Source organism: Elephantulus edwardii, unplaced genomic scaffold (assembly GCF_000299155.1).
Source record: "Elephantulus edwardii isolate Elephantulus edwardi_28Jun2011 unplaced genomic scaffold, EleEdw1.0 scaffold00187, whole genome shotgun sequence".
In the NCBI taxonomy this organism is placed as follows: domain Eukaryota; kingdom Metazoa; phylum Chordata; class Mammalia; order Macroscelidea; family Macroscelididae; genus Elephantulus; species Elephantulus edwardii.
In genome coordinates this window covers 4,987,894-5,000,244 of record NW_006399937.1, presented here as the reverse complement: position 1 = coordinate 5,000,244, position 12,351 = coordinate 4,987,894, and the positions used below count along the sequence as shown (strand labels likewise).

At 38.2% G+C, this 12,351-nt stretch overlaps 1 pseudogene; it reads left to right on the top strand.

Moving 5' to 3' along the window:
* Nucleotides 1-4,237: 4,237 nt before the first annotated feature.
* Nucleotides 4,238-5,459, top strand: LOC102844816 (annotated as a pseudogene).
* The last annotated feature ends 6,892 nt before the right edge of the window (nucleotides 5,460-12,351 follow it).

Below are 12,351 nucleotides of genomic sequence, written 5' to 3'. Positions count from 1 at the left end.
GGTGCAGGAGGGGAAGGCCCTCTATGAGGTGGATTGTTTCAGTGACTGGGATAATTGGGATGGGAGTGTCAGAGACATTGCGATTTGCACAGGACAGAGCAGAGTTTAGGGTTGTTGTACGTAGGGTCGCTATTAGTCGCAAGCGACTCAACGGCACATAACAACAACAACAACAGCAATGCATATATCTACTTGGATGGCATTTATAGTTTCTTTAGGATAAACTCTCAGTAGTGGAATTGCTGGATCAAATGGTATTTCTATTTGTAAGTCTTTGAGAAAGCACAACACTGCCTTTCAAAGTGGTTGAACCATTTTACACTCTCATCGACAGTGAATAAGGGTTCCAGATTCTCCACAATCTCGCCGGTATTTGATTTTTCCTGTTCTGTTAAATTGTGCTATTCTTACTGGGATTAGATGATATCTAATATTTGTTTTGATTTGCATCTCTTCTAGAGCTAGGAATTTTGAACATTTCTTCATGTGTTTGTTGGCCATCTGAATGTCTTCTTTAGTGAAGTGTCTGTTCCCATCCTGTGCCCATTTTCCGATTGGGTTGTTTACCTTTATCTTGTGGTGCTCAAGCATTTTATAAATTCTAGATGTAAGTCCCTTATCTGACAGGTCATTCCCAAATACTTCTTCCCAGTCTGTGGCTTCCCTTTTTATCCTGTTGTAGAAGTTTTTGGATGTTCCTAAAGATTTGATTCTTAGAAAGTCCCATTTACCTATTTCATTTTCTCCTGGTTGTAGATTTTCAAGATGCTTGGAAGACTGTTTATGTTGTGGATTAGGACTTCTAGAGTTCTTCCAAACTTTTCTTTAATAAAGTTATAGTCCTTGGTTTTATTTCTAGGTCCATGATCCACCTAGAGTTGGTTTTTGTATACGGAGTGAGGTGTGAATCTTGCTTGAGTCTTTTGCAGAGAGTTTTCCAATTTTGCCAACACCATTTGTTTAAAAGGCTGTTGTTACCCCACTTAATTGATTTCATCTCCTTGTCAAAAATCAGTTGACCCTATATAGATAGGCTGATTTGTTGGTTCTAATTATAGTCCATTGATCTATGTGTCTGTCATTGTACCAGTACTACTATGTCTTTACCACCATGACAGTGTAGTAGGATTTGAAATCAGGGAGTAAGATACCTCATACCTTTATTCTATTTTTAAGGAGTGATTTGCTTATTCGGGGATTCTTTCCATTCCAAATGAAACTGGAGATTGACTTTTCCATTTTGTTGAAGAATGGGATTGGTATTTGTATTGGGATTGCATTAAACATGTAAATTGCCTTTGGTAGTATTGCCATTTTCACAATATTGAGTCTTCCTATCCCTGAGCAAGAGATATTCTTCCACTTTTCCAAGTCTCTTTTTGTTTCTCGTAGTAATGTTTTGTAATTTTCTTTGAATAGCTCCTTTGTGCTTCTGCATTTACTCCCAACTATTTAATCTTGTGATTAGCTATTGTGAATGGCATTGTTTTTCTTAGTTCCAGCTCTGTATTCTTTTTGTTGCTGTAGAGAATTCCAACTGATTTTTGTATGTTGATCTTGTATCCTGCTACTTTGCTGAATTGGTCCATTGGGTCCAGTAGTTTTCATTGTTAAGTTCTCTTATTCTATTTACCCTTTAAACATTATGTAGTGACCTTCCTTGCTTTTTGTGATGGTTTTAGTATTGAAATTTATTTTATAAATAATATTGCTATTTCTGCTTTTTTCTGGTTCCTATTTGCTTGGTGGTTTTTTTTAAACCTTTTTAATTTTAGCTTTTCTTTACCTTCATTTTTCAAGTGTGTCTCTTATAGATAGCATATTGAAGGATTTTATTTTTTTATTAAATCTGCTACTATTTTCTCTTCAGTGGTGCATTCAAACCATTCACATTCAGTATGATTATTGAGAGGCAAGGTTTTATTGCTATCATTTTTGTTGAGTTCTTTTTGATGTTACTACTAGTTACTTTAGTCCATTCTGCTTTCTGTGGCACCTCTGTAGAGGGACATCTCTCAGTGTTTCTTGTAATGATGATTTTATTTTTACAAACTCCTTTAGGTTCTGCTTTTTTTAGGAATATTTTAATCTCTCCTTCATATTTGATGGATAATTTTGTTGGGTATAGTTTTCTTGGTAGACAGTTATGTTCTTTGAATGTTCAATATAGGTCATTGCCCTGTATTTTTGCATGCATGATTTCTATTACAAAATTGGCATTTAGTGTTATCTGCTCTCTCTTACAGGTTCCTTGTTGTTTCTCCCTCCCTACATTCAGAATTCTCTCCTTATCTTTAGTTCTGGAAAATTTGACTTTGATATGCCTTGGTGCGGTTTTGTTGGTTTTTTTTTTTTCGGGGGGGGGCGTCTATTCTATATAGTGTTGGCTCAACTTCTGAATATATATTCTCTCCTTCATTATGCCTGGGAATATTTCCACTAGTAATTCCTCCATAAACTTTTTCTGTGCCTTTACTTGCTTCTTCCTGTTCTAGGATTCTGATGATGTACATGTTATTTCTCTTGATGATATCCCACATTATTCTTAGATTTTCTTCTTCTTTTTTTTTTCCTTTTTGATTTTGCTTCTTGCTCTGAACTTCTGACTCAAGGGGAGGTTCAGTTCAGGGCCCATGAGAGTAGCCTCTTGAAGCTAAGACAGATCAAGATACTCCTGATTAGGAGTCAAATTCAAACTCAGTCAAATTCCTAATGACCCACTTGCTTCTGGTGGGTTGGCAGAGCCCTAGATAATGCTGTCAAATTCCTACTGACCTACTCACTCCTGAAGGTTTGGTCCCAGAGTGGCTCGGCTGACAGCTTCCGTCAGGGTCCGCAGCTCACTGTTCCTGTGGATCCCAAACTATTTATTTTACTAAAAATTATGTCTCAAATTCCTACTGTCCATATCATGCCACATCGGTCTCTGTGTGCTGTGTTGATCTCTCTGGTGGCCAGTTTCTATGTAGCTTGCAGCTCCCCCATCTCCTTATGCTGTTTTCTCCAGTGCCACCATCTTCGTTCCTCCCCAAACAGTTGTTTTTATGTGATGACAAGTCCACTACAACCCTTAGCAACCCCATGAACAACATATGTGTAACTTGTCCTTGCCTGAATTGTGTTAAACAGTTTCTGATATACTTGAGCCCATTTGTTATAATAATTGTGCCAATCTTTTATGTTGAGGGTCTTCCTCTCTTTTGCTCACACTTTTCTTTTCCTAATATAATTTGTTCTTCCAAGGACTGATGCTTCCTGACTATATGCCCAAAGTATGTGACTTTGTCTATAAAGATCACCCAGTTTTCACAATTAGATGTCATACCTAAGAAATCTAGTCTCTAGAGTGGCCGTGGAACATTCAGTAGTCTTCTTTAGCACCACCACAACAAAACTCTGCCATCTTAATTCATTGGACAACTTTCAAATATGCTTAGGAAACAAATAAAAATATCATAGATTGCATCAGAAGCGTATTACTCTTTAAACTGACATTGTTGTTTTGTAGTAGTTTGGAGAGTTAATTCATGACAGATCTGTCCAATATAACAAAGCGTTTTATTTATTTGCTACTGTTACAGTGGATGTTGACTTTGGATCCAAGTAAAATGAAACTTTTAACAACGTCAATCTCTTCTCCATCTATCATATGTTGCCTATTGGTTCTGTTCTGAAGATTATTGTTTTCTAGATGTTTAGATTACTTTGGGTATGTTGCTATGATGGACTATTAATTAGAGAAGGAAATGACGCTGGGTAGGGTGGAGGGTCATTGAAGAAGAGAAAGACCCTCAAGTAGATGAATTGGCTGCTGCAAGGGGCTCTTGTGTGTCAGTAAGTGTGAGGATGACACAGGATGGAACAGAATTCAGATATTTCTTTCATAGAGTTGCTATGAGTGATGGTACCTAACAACAACAATTGCCAGATGTTTTAAACATAATCCATTCAGAAGTCTGTGGTTTTTAATTTTCTGCAGCCAAGTCTTATAATAATCTTCAATTTGAGCAAGCAAGTTTGTGTCAGCTGCATAACAAAGATTATTAATGAGTTTTCCACCAATCCTGATACCATATTCTTTTGATATAGTCTAGCTTCTCAAGTGACCTATTGAACATAGAGAGTAAGAAGTTTCTAGAGTCTTATAGGACTGTTGTTCCAGTCAGCCTGCATGGCTGGTAACTGATATTTGCTTGCTCTACAGGCAGCATGTGGAAGCTGTCAGAGGACCAGCACTATGATGGAACAAGATATGAAAAACAAGCTACTGGATTATGAGGAAGATGAAGAGCCTCAGGCTCCCCCAGCACTCCAGCTCCCTTGGAGAAATGGATCAAGAATACCTAGCCACGGCTCTGGTTTCTGGGACTTCATGCTAAAGCTGAAGCTGCTGATGGTCATTGTGGCCTATGGCTTTGAGACTCCATCTGAGGTCTATCACGAGCGTACTCCCAAAACCATTCTGAGGATGGATGTCCCATGCCAAATTAAGTCTGGAAAAGACAAGAGAGCCATCTTTGTACCGGCCACCCTGCTGGTACAATCGAGCCAGTCAATGGACAAGTGACAATCCTGGTCATGTGTCACACTCAAAAGTTGGACTTCCACAACAGAAAAGAGTATGAGCCCTTCTTCAAGTACATATCAGTGTTCTCCAGTGTCTTTCCATCAATAAGGATGAAGATGTGCTGAAGAAGAACTGTCCACACATCATCATGGGTACTACAGACCACATTCTAGTCCTTGGAGGGAACAAGGGTCTCATCCTGAAGAATGTGAAGTGTATCATATTACGCAAGATGCTGGAGAAGCTTCTTAAGCAGGAGATCTTCCTAGCTTGATGTACCATTAGAAGTACTGCATGATATTCAGCAATAATGCTAGGAAGGAACATCCAAATCGTATGTAGAAAGTACATGCAGGTGTTTGTGGACAATGAGACCAAGTTCATACTTCATGGACTGCAACAATACTACATCAAGCTAAAGGACAGTGAAAAGAACTGAGAACCCTTTGACCTCTTGGGCATGCTGGAGTTCAGCCAGATGATCTTCATGAGGCCATTACAGCACTCTATGTCCCTGGCTCAGCTCCTTGTAGAGCAGAACTTTCCGGCCATAGCCATCCATGCGGATATGGCCTAGAAGGAGCTTTTATCCTGATATCAGCAGTTCCTGGATTTCTAGTAACACCATGGTGGCCACCAACCTTTTTGGCCTGGTGATGGACATATAGAAATTCAACATTGTATTCAAATATGATATTCCTAAAAATTCCAATAACTACCCTCATTGAGCAGCCCCTGTGGATTGCTTTAGCATAAAAAAAGCCTACCGATCAGCTGTATGTTTGATAAGAGTGATAACAAAACACTCAATGATGTTCAGGACTTGTTTGAAGTGCACATGGCAGATATATGGGAAGCAATTGACATTCCCCCCCCTTTTCTAATTTTTTAAAAATTAATTTTAATGAACATTTACAGAAATTTTGGATTTCCACACATTCATTGTTGCATTTTTCTCCCTGTCCACCCCTCCCCCCAGTTCGCTCTTCTCTTTGAAAAGCAAAAGAAAAATTATTTCATTGGTATGGAATCCCCCCACTTCCACCTGAGTACACTCCACTATGCAACCTTCATTCTGGAATCTTGTCATATCTACATAAATTAAACAGAGCCGATATTGATGATCCTATGTCTACCAAGCTGAACTGCCACTGTCACCCCATCTGCTGCTTTTTGGTCCGTCCTTTATTCATAATGTGATTAAACTTTTAATATAGAAAACAATAAAAAAATCTACACACACACACACAAACAACATACAAACTGAATATGTATAGGGACAGGTATGCATATAGGTATAGGTATAAGTATAGGTATAGGTAGACATAGACGTAGAGGTCGAAGTCGAGGAAGAGGTATAGAGAAAGAATACAAGCATGGCAATAAATGATAATAAATCATGAAATTTTACCTTGTGTTTGCACAACTGCTTCTGGGCCAAAGTATATGTTTCACATGAGCACAAGTAGGGATTCGGGGATACCAGTTCTTCTCAATGATATCCATAGTTTATTATGAGGCACCCAGTCAATTGTCCTTATACAGTCAATAAAACACAAGTAGACTTCCTGGTAATCTCTGCTTTCAGTCAAGATCTATCTGACATTAGCAGGGATTTCTCTCATGCAAAGCCCTCTTCTAAAACCAGCTTGAATTTCAGGGAGTTACCTGTTTTAGTAATTTTTAAATAATCTTCAACAATATTTTACTTGAATGTGATATTTTTATTGTATAGTAAGTTTCACATATGGGAATAAATATGGCTCTTGACCAGTCAATGAACCAGGTGATTGTGTTCCAAATTCTTCTAGATTCTACTTTTAACAAGCTTATCTTCAGTGCAGATCTTCCCTTTTGGTACTTCTAATCAAAGACTAGCCAAAGACAGAATTGCAGGCTTTCTAAAAATACCGTTATCCACTGTTCTTTAATGCTGTATATTTTTTTCTCATCACTTTCCATAGCTGAAAATTGATTTGCATCAAATCTCTCATACACACTGAACTTTACCCATGTACATTGTTTCCCACACAATCCTTCATACACACATTTAACTACAACCTATTGAAGTGGAAGTGACATCCATTTCCTAACAACATGCCTCTGGGAACTCTATAAACTTTGAAAAAGAACAATAGTTATAGAAAGGCTGCAGCAATTTTGTTCATAATGTCGCTATGAGTCGTATTCGACTCAATGGAAATCAACAACGATAGCAACCTCCACATCCATATAGATGGTAACACTGTACCTCTATTTTCCTATTGACTTTTCCTCCACTCTGTGCCCACCAACTGACCAGCAGCCTCCAACAGATGGCTGGGGAGGAGAACCCAAGCAGATGAAGAGAACATTATCCATAGTGTGATCACGGGTTGATTGTTACAGTTTGATGGTTTCTCTTGGTTGGACATGAAGATGAAGATGTGGATGAAGATACTCAAAGTTTCCAAGTTGAATAGAGTGTTCGTTAGAAAAAAAAAAACAAAAAGAAAAAAGGACATTCTCGCTCTCAGAGTACTGGTTTGATGTTGTTGTTGAGCATGACTCAGGACCTCTGAATAAAAGGAAGGCCTGAAAACTTTCTATAATTATTGTCATCAGAAATCTAAAAGAAAAAAAAATATTAGATATTAAGGCATCAGGCATGAACTAGCTGACTTATACACTTTTATGAATGTGGTTATTAGTAAGATGATTGTAAGGGCAAGCAAGAAAGGAAAGAAGGAAAAATGAAAAGAGTGTCTTTTTTAAAACTGGAAAAACTGTTTGGGTTCTGAGGCAGAGTAAAATTGGTGCCTATCAGATCCCACTTCCAGGACCTGAGATTGGGGCATGCTCACTCACAGTAATGGAAGTAGGAGAAATACACCAAGAAGAAAAAGGCAGAGTTTATACATGTTCCTTCAAAACTGTCCACCTAGCATTCATAGATGCAGGATAAAACAGGAAAGGGTGTTGGCTTGGAGAGCAGGGAGTCATGAGGACCTCTGGCATGTTGACTTGGCCCCATGTGAGGTTAGGGCTAAATTAAGAGATGAACAGTTCTGGAATACATGGTTATACCTGTGAGCTGAGGTGCTGGAGAAGAGTATTGAATATACCATGGACTGCTAGCAGAAAAACAGTTTCATCCTAGAGAGGGTGAAACTAGGCTGCTCCTTGGAGGTAAGGATTTTGAATCTCTGTATCATATAGTTTAGGTCTGTTTCAAGGAGGGACCAGTCCCTGGACATCATGTTTGGGACAATGGAGGGATAGCGCAAAAGAGGAAGACTCTTGATAAGATGGATTGACTCAGTGACTGGTGTAATGGGGTAGTTGTTTTTGAGATAATAATGTTGGCACAGGATAGAGAAAGACTCAGAGCTATTCTACATAGGGATGCTATGAGTTGTGAGTGACTCAACAGCACATAACAACAAAATATTAATTGCATTTCAATGGCAAGGGAAAAAAACAATTATTATCATTGTACCAATAGGCAGCATCATTTTAGCTGGAGAAAAGATTGAAACTGTCAACAACTTCATCACACTTGGATCCACAATCAATACCTTTCTTACCGGTTGTCAGGAAATCAGGAGACAGTATTTTACTAGAAAAGCTTGCAGTCAGAACTTCTTAAATTATTGAGGAATAATGTTAGCAGTTCCTAGATTAAGGTGTGTCTGATTCTGACTATGGTCTTTCTGATCTCCTGGTATGCATCTGACAGCTGGACAATGAATAAGGATTACAGAAGAAGAATTGATGCCTTTAAGCTTCAGTGTTGGAAAAGAGTACTGAACATACCATGAACGGCCAAAAGAACAAATAAATATGTGTTTGAGAAAATGCATCCAGAGTGCTCCTTCACAGCAAAGATGATACAGCTTTGCCTCACATACTTAGGGCATGTTTCTAAGAGGGGCTGTTCCTTGGAAAGGGACATGATTACTGGAAAGGCAAAGAGTAAGAGAAGGAGAGGAAGACACTCAACAAGGTCTACTGACACACTCACTGACTGCTGCAGTGAGCTCTAGTGTGTCAGAAAGTGTGAGGATGGCACAAAATGGGACAGATATGTTTATTGGGCTGCTATGAGTCATACTCTATTTGACGCCACTTTACAATAAAAACTAAAATTACTAAGTCATCTGTCTTGCAAAAATAATTAAGAAAATGTTATTAAGGTAACATTGGATATAGCCTTCACTGTTTCCAACCTTTATATTCCAATTACCACTCTAGTCACTTGGACTGTATGTCTGACGAACAATTTCAAACTCTGAAAGTTCAAACTCTTTTTTTGTCTTTTTTTGCATTAGTGGTCAGTAAATAAATTTGAATCATGATCATAAGAATTTATCTTCTTTGTATGTGGAAGGATATTATCCTGTCACTGATAATAGACTTCTAGACAGGTCTCGAAATATTTTTTGGATGATTCTCACATCATTCTTCTTTAATACATTTTACACTATGGTAGACCGTGTGACTGTCTTTTTGAAAGTAGTCAATACCATTCCAGTTCAGCTCATTAATCTCTAAGACACTTATGCATTCCTTTTCATTTAATGAAACTTCATTTTTTCCTATATTCCTATTTTGTACAGTATGCTTTCTAGTTATTAATAAATGCCTGAAGCTGTTTCATCTTCTTTTTAGTCATTTCACATGGGAAAATGAATTTCTCAAAGTTTTACTCTCTGTTTTAATGAGACAGATGCTTTTTAGATAAAGTGTGGGTGCCTCCCAAATTGAGAGTTTCTTCTTTGACACTATGTCAAAAAGTAGCAGATTACTTGCTACTTCTTTTTAGTCTGTCTTAATCTGGAAACTCCATTGAAACATGTACATATCATGAATGATGTTGATTGCATAGTGAAACAGCCTCCACAACACAGTGAAGCACAAGATATCCACAGTAAAATAAAGTGACAGATAAGTTGTAGGGATCTACACTGGTGGCAGGGTAACAATCACCTATGACAGATAAATTGACTTATGTGACTTAATGTAAGTCAGTATTGTCTTAAAGAAAGATATACTAATAGGCATTCTACACCATGCCTACAATTTGTAGTATTTAATAGAGGTTAAGCATGGGCTAAAGAGTATTGCCCAAATGGCAAACTAGATTAGTGTTAAGGCAATGATATATTTGCTAGATTTTTAGATACCAGCCTTTTATTAGATTCTCATGTGTTAGTCATGGAAATAAATCTCATAGGCCTCCAACTACAGTTTACTTGAGCAAGAGTCCATTCTATAAGCCCAAAAATCCATTGACATATTTGATTGAGACTGTATTTCCGATGAATTTGTTATTATTCTTTGCAGTGTGACAGAAATAGAAAGGAGGTCTATTTCTGCAAGATCTTACTTTCTTCTGATCACTATTTTCACTTTAAAGATATCTTCTTTTCCTGTTGAGCTTTCTTTAAATAGAACAATATAGATTATATTTACCCATTCTTGTCTCACTCTCCCCTACTAATCAGAGTTACAATTGAAACCAAACTCAATGTCACTGAATTGAGTTTGATTCACAGCGAACCTTTGTCAGTCTTGGTGTTAAGAAGTTAAGCAGTGTCTTGGTGTTAAGAAGCTGTACAGCAATCCCAAAGGCTCACAGGTCGGATTCACCAGCTACTTTGTTGGGGTAAGATGGACAGTCTCCTGCACAATTAACTGCCTCTAAAAGCCTGCTGGAGGGTTAGCTCTGAGCCAATTCCAACTTAACGGTATTCACCAACATCAACAAATTATTGTAGACAGGGTTGTGTCATATTTCTCCTGTGAAGTTGTTGTTGTTGTTATGTGCCATCGACTCGCTTGCTACTCATAGTGACCCTGTATACAAGAGCCCTAAATGCCGTTCTATCCTGTGCCAACTTGGCCATCTCAAACACACTCATTTCCACCACTCCACTAATAGAATCGATCCATCTCAGCAAGGGTCTTCCTCTCCTGCGTCATCACTCCACTCTCCCGAACATGATATCCCTCTCCAAAGACTGGTCCCTACTTGCAACATGCACAAAGTATGTTAGATGAAGTTTCAGAATCCTTGACTCCAAGGAGCATTCTGGCTTCACCCTCTCCAGGACAAACCTGTTTGTTTTCCTAGTCCATGGTATATTCAATACTCTTCTTCAGCACCACAGCTCAAAGGCATCAATTCTCTCTCTATCATCCCTATTCACTGTCCAACTCTCCAATGCATAGCACATAATTGGAAAGACTATAGCCTGGATCAGGCACACCTTAGTCTCCACCCTGACCTCGCTGCTCTTCAGTACTTTTCAATACTGTGAAGTTGTTAGTGCATTTTTATCACTAGGAACTTACAGTCATTGGGTTAGTAGTACGATATACTAAAGATTAGCAGAGACTACCAAAAACAGGTTTATCTGTGCTTCATTGATTATGCAAAGACATTTGACTGTGTATATCACAACAAACTGTGGTTAACCTTGAGAATAATGGGAATCCCAGAACACCTGTTTGTGCTCATGCTAATTCTATGCTTGGACCAGGAGATGTCATCAGAATAGATCATAGAAACATTGCAACGTTCAAAATCAGAAAAGGAGGATATCAAAGGTATGTCCTGTTTCCATATCTTTTCAATATGGAACAAATAATTCAGAACACTGGTCTCTATGAAGAGGAATGGGGCATTAAATTTGGAGGAAGACTCATCAACAACTTGTGTTAAGCAAATGACAGAACTCTGCTAACTGAAACTGAGGAATACCTGAAGCATCTTCTGCAGAAAGTCAAGGACTGCAGTCTTCAATATAGATTGAAGCTCAACATCAAGAAAACAAAAATTTTCACCATTAGGTTAATCAGCCGCACCTGATACATGGAGAAGAGATTGAGATTGTCAACAATTTCAGCTTGCTTGGTTCCACCATCAACACTAAGACAAATTGGATTGGAGAAGTCCTCTGTCAGGGACTTCTCCAGAGTGCTAGAGTGCAAAGATGTCAGTCTAGAGACTAAGGTGCACTTGATCCAGACTATGGTCTTTGTAATTACTTGTTATACATTGGGTAAACAGTCAGTTAATATAGGTGACAGAAGAAGAATTGATGCCTTTGGGTTGTGTTGCTGGAGAAAAGTATTGGGAATACCATAGACTGCAAAGAGAACAAATGGAAATGTTGAAACCAATTTGATCCCCGGAAGTAAGGGTTTTGAAGCTCTGTCACATGTACTTTGAGTATATAATCAGAAAGGACTAGTCCCTGGAGAAGAATATCATGCTTGGAAGGATGTAGGGAAAATGCAAGAGAGGAGGACCCTGGATGAGAAGAATTGACACAGTAACTGAGGTTATAGGGGCAGGTGTATCAGAGTCAGATTGGCTCAGGACCAGGCAGCATTTAGAACTATTGTGCACAGAGTCATTATGAGTCACAAGTGACTCAACAACACATAAGAACAATCTACACTGTTTGATTTTCTCTTACAGAAATTTCTTCTAGTGAAATTTTTTCCTGTTTATTCATTTTTATCAGTTTTTGTGCATTTATATACATAATGCTTTTTTCAAGTACGTTGGGTTTCACACAATCATTCCTATGCACTGTTTTATATCATTAATTACTATTAATTTTTATCTCCCCATCTTTTCAAATACTCATTGCACCTAGCCTACTTATTTACCCTTGCACAATCTGTCCACTAAGATTTGCCTCCTAGTGATTTGTCCCCCCTTCTTCTTGATCCCTTTTTCTCCCCTTTCCCCTCTCCTTTTGAAGTTATATTTACCTGTGCCTATTTCTGTT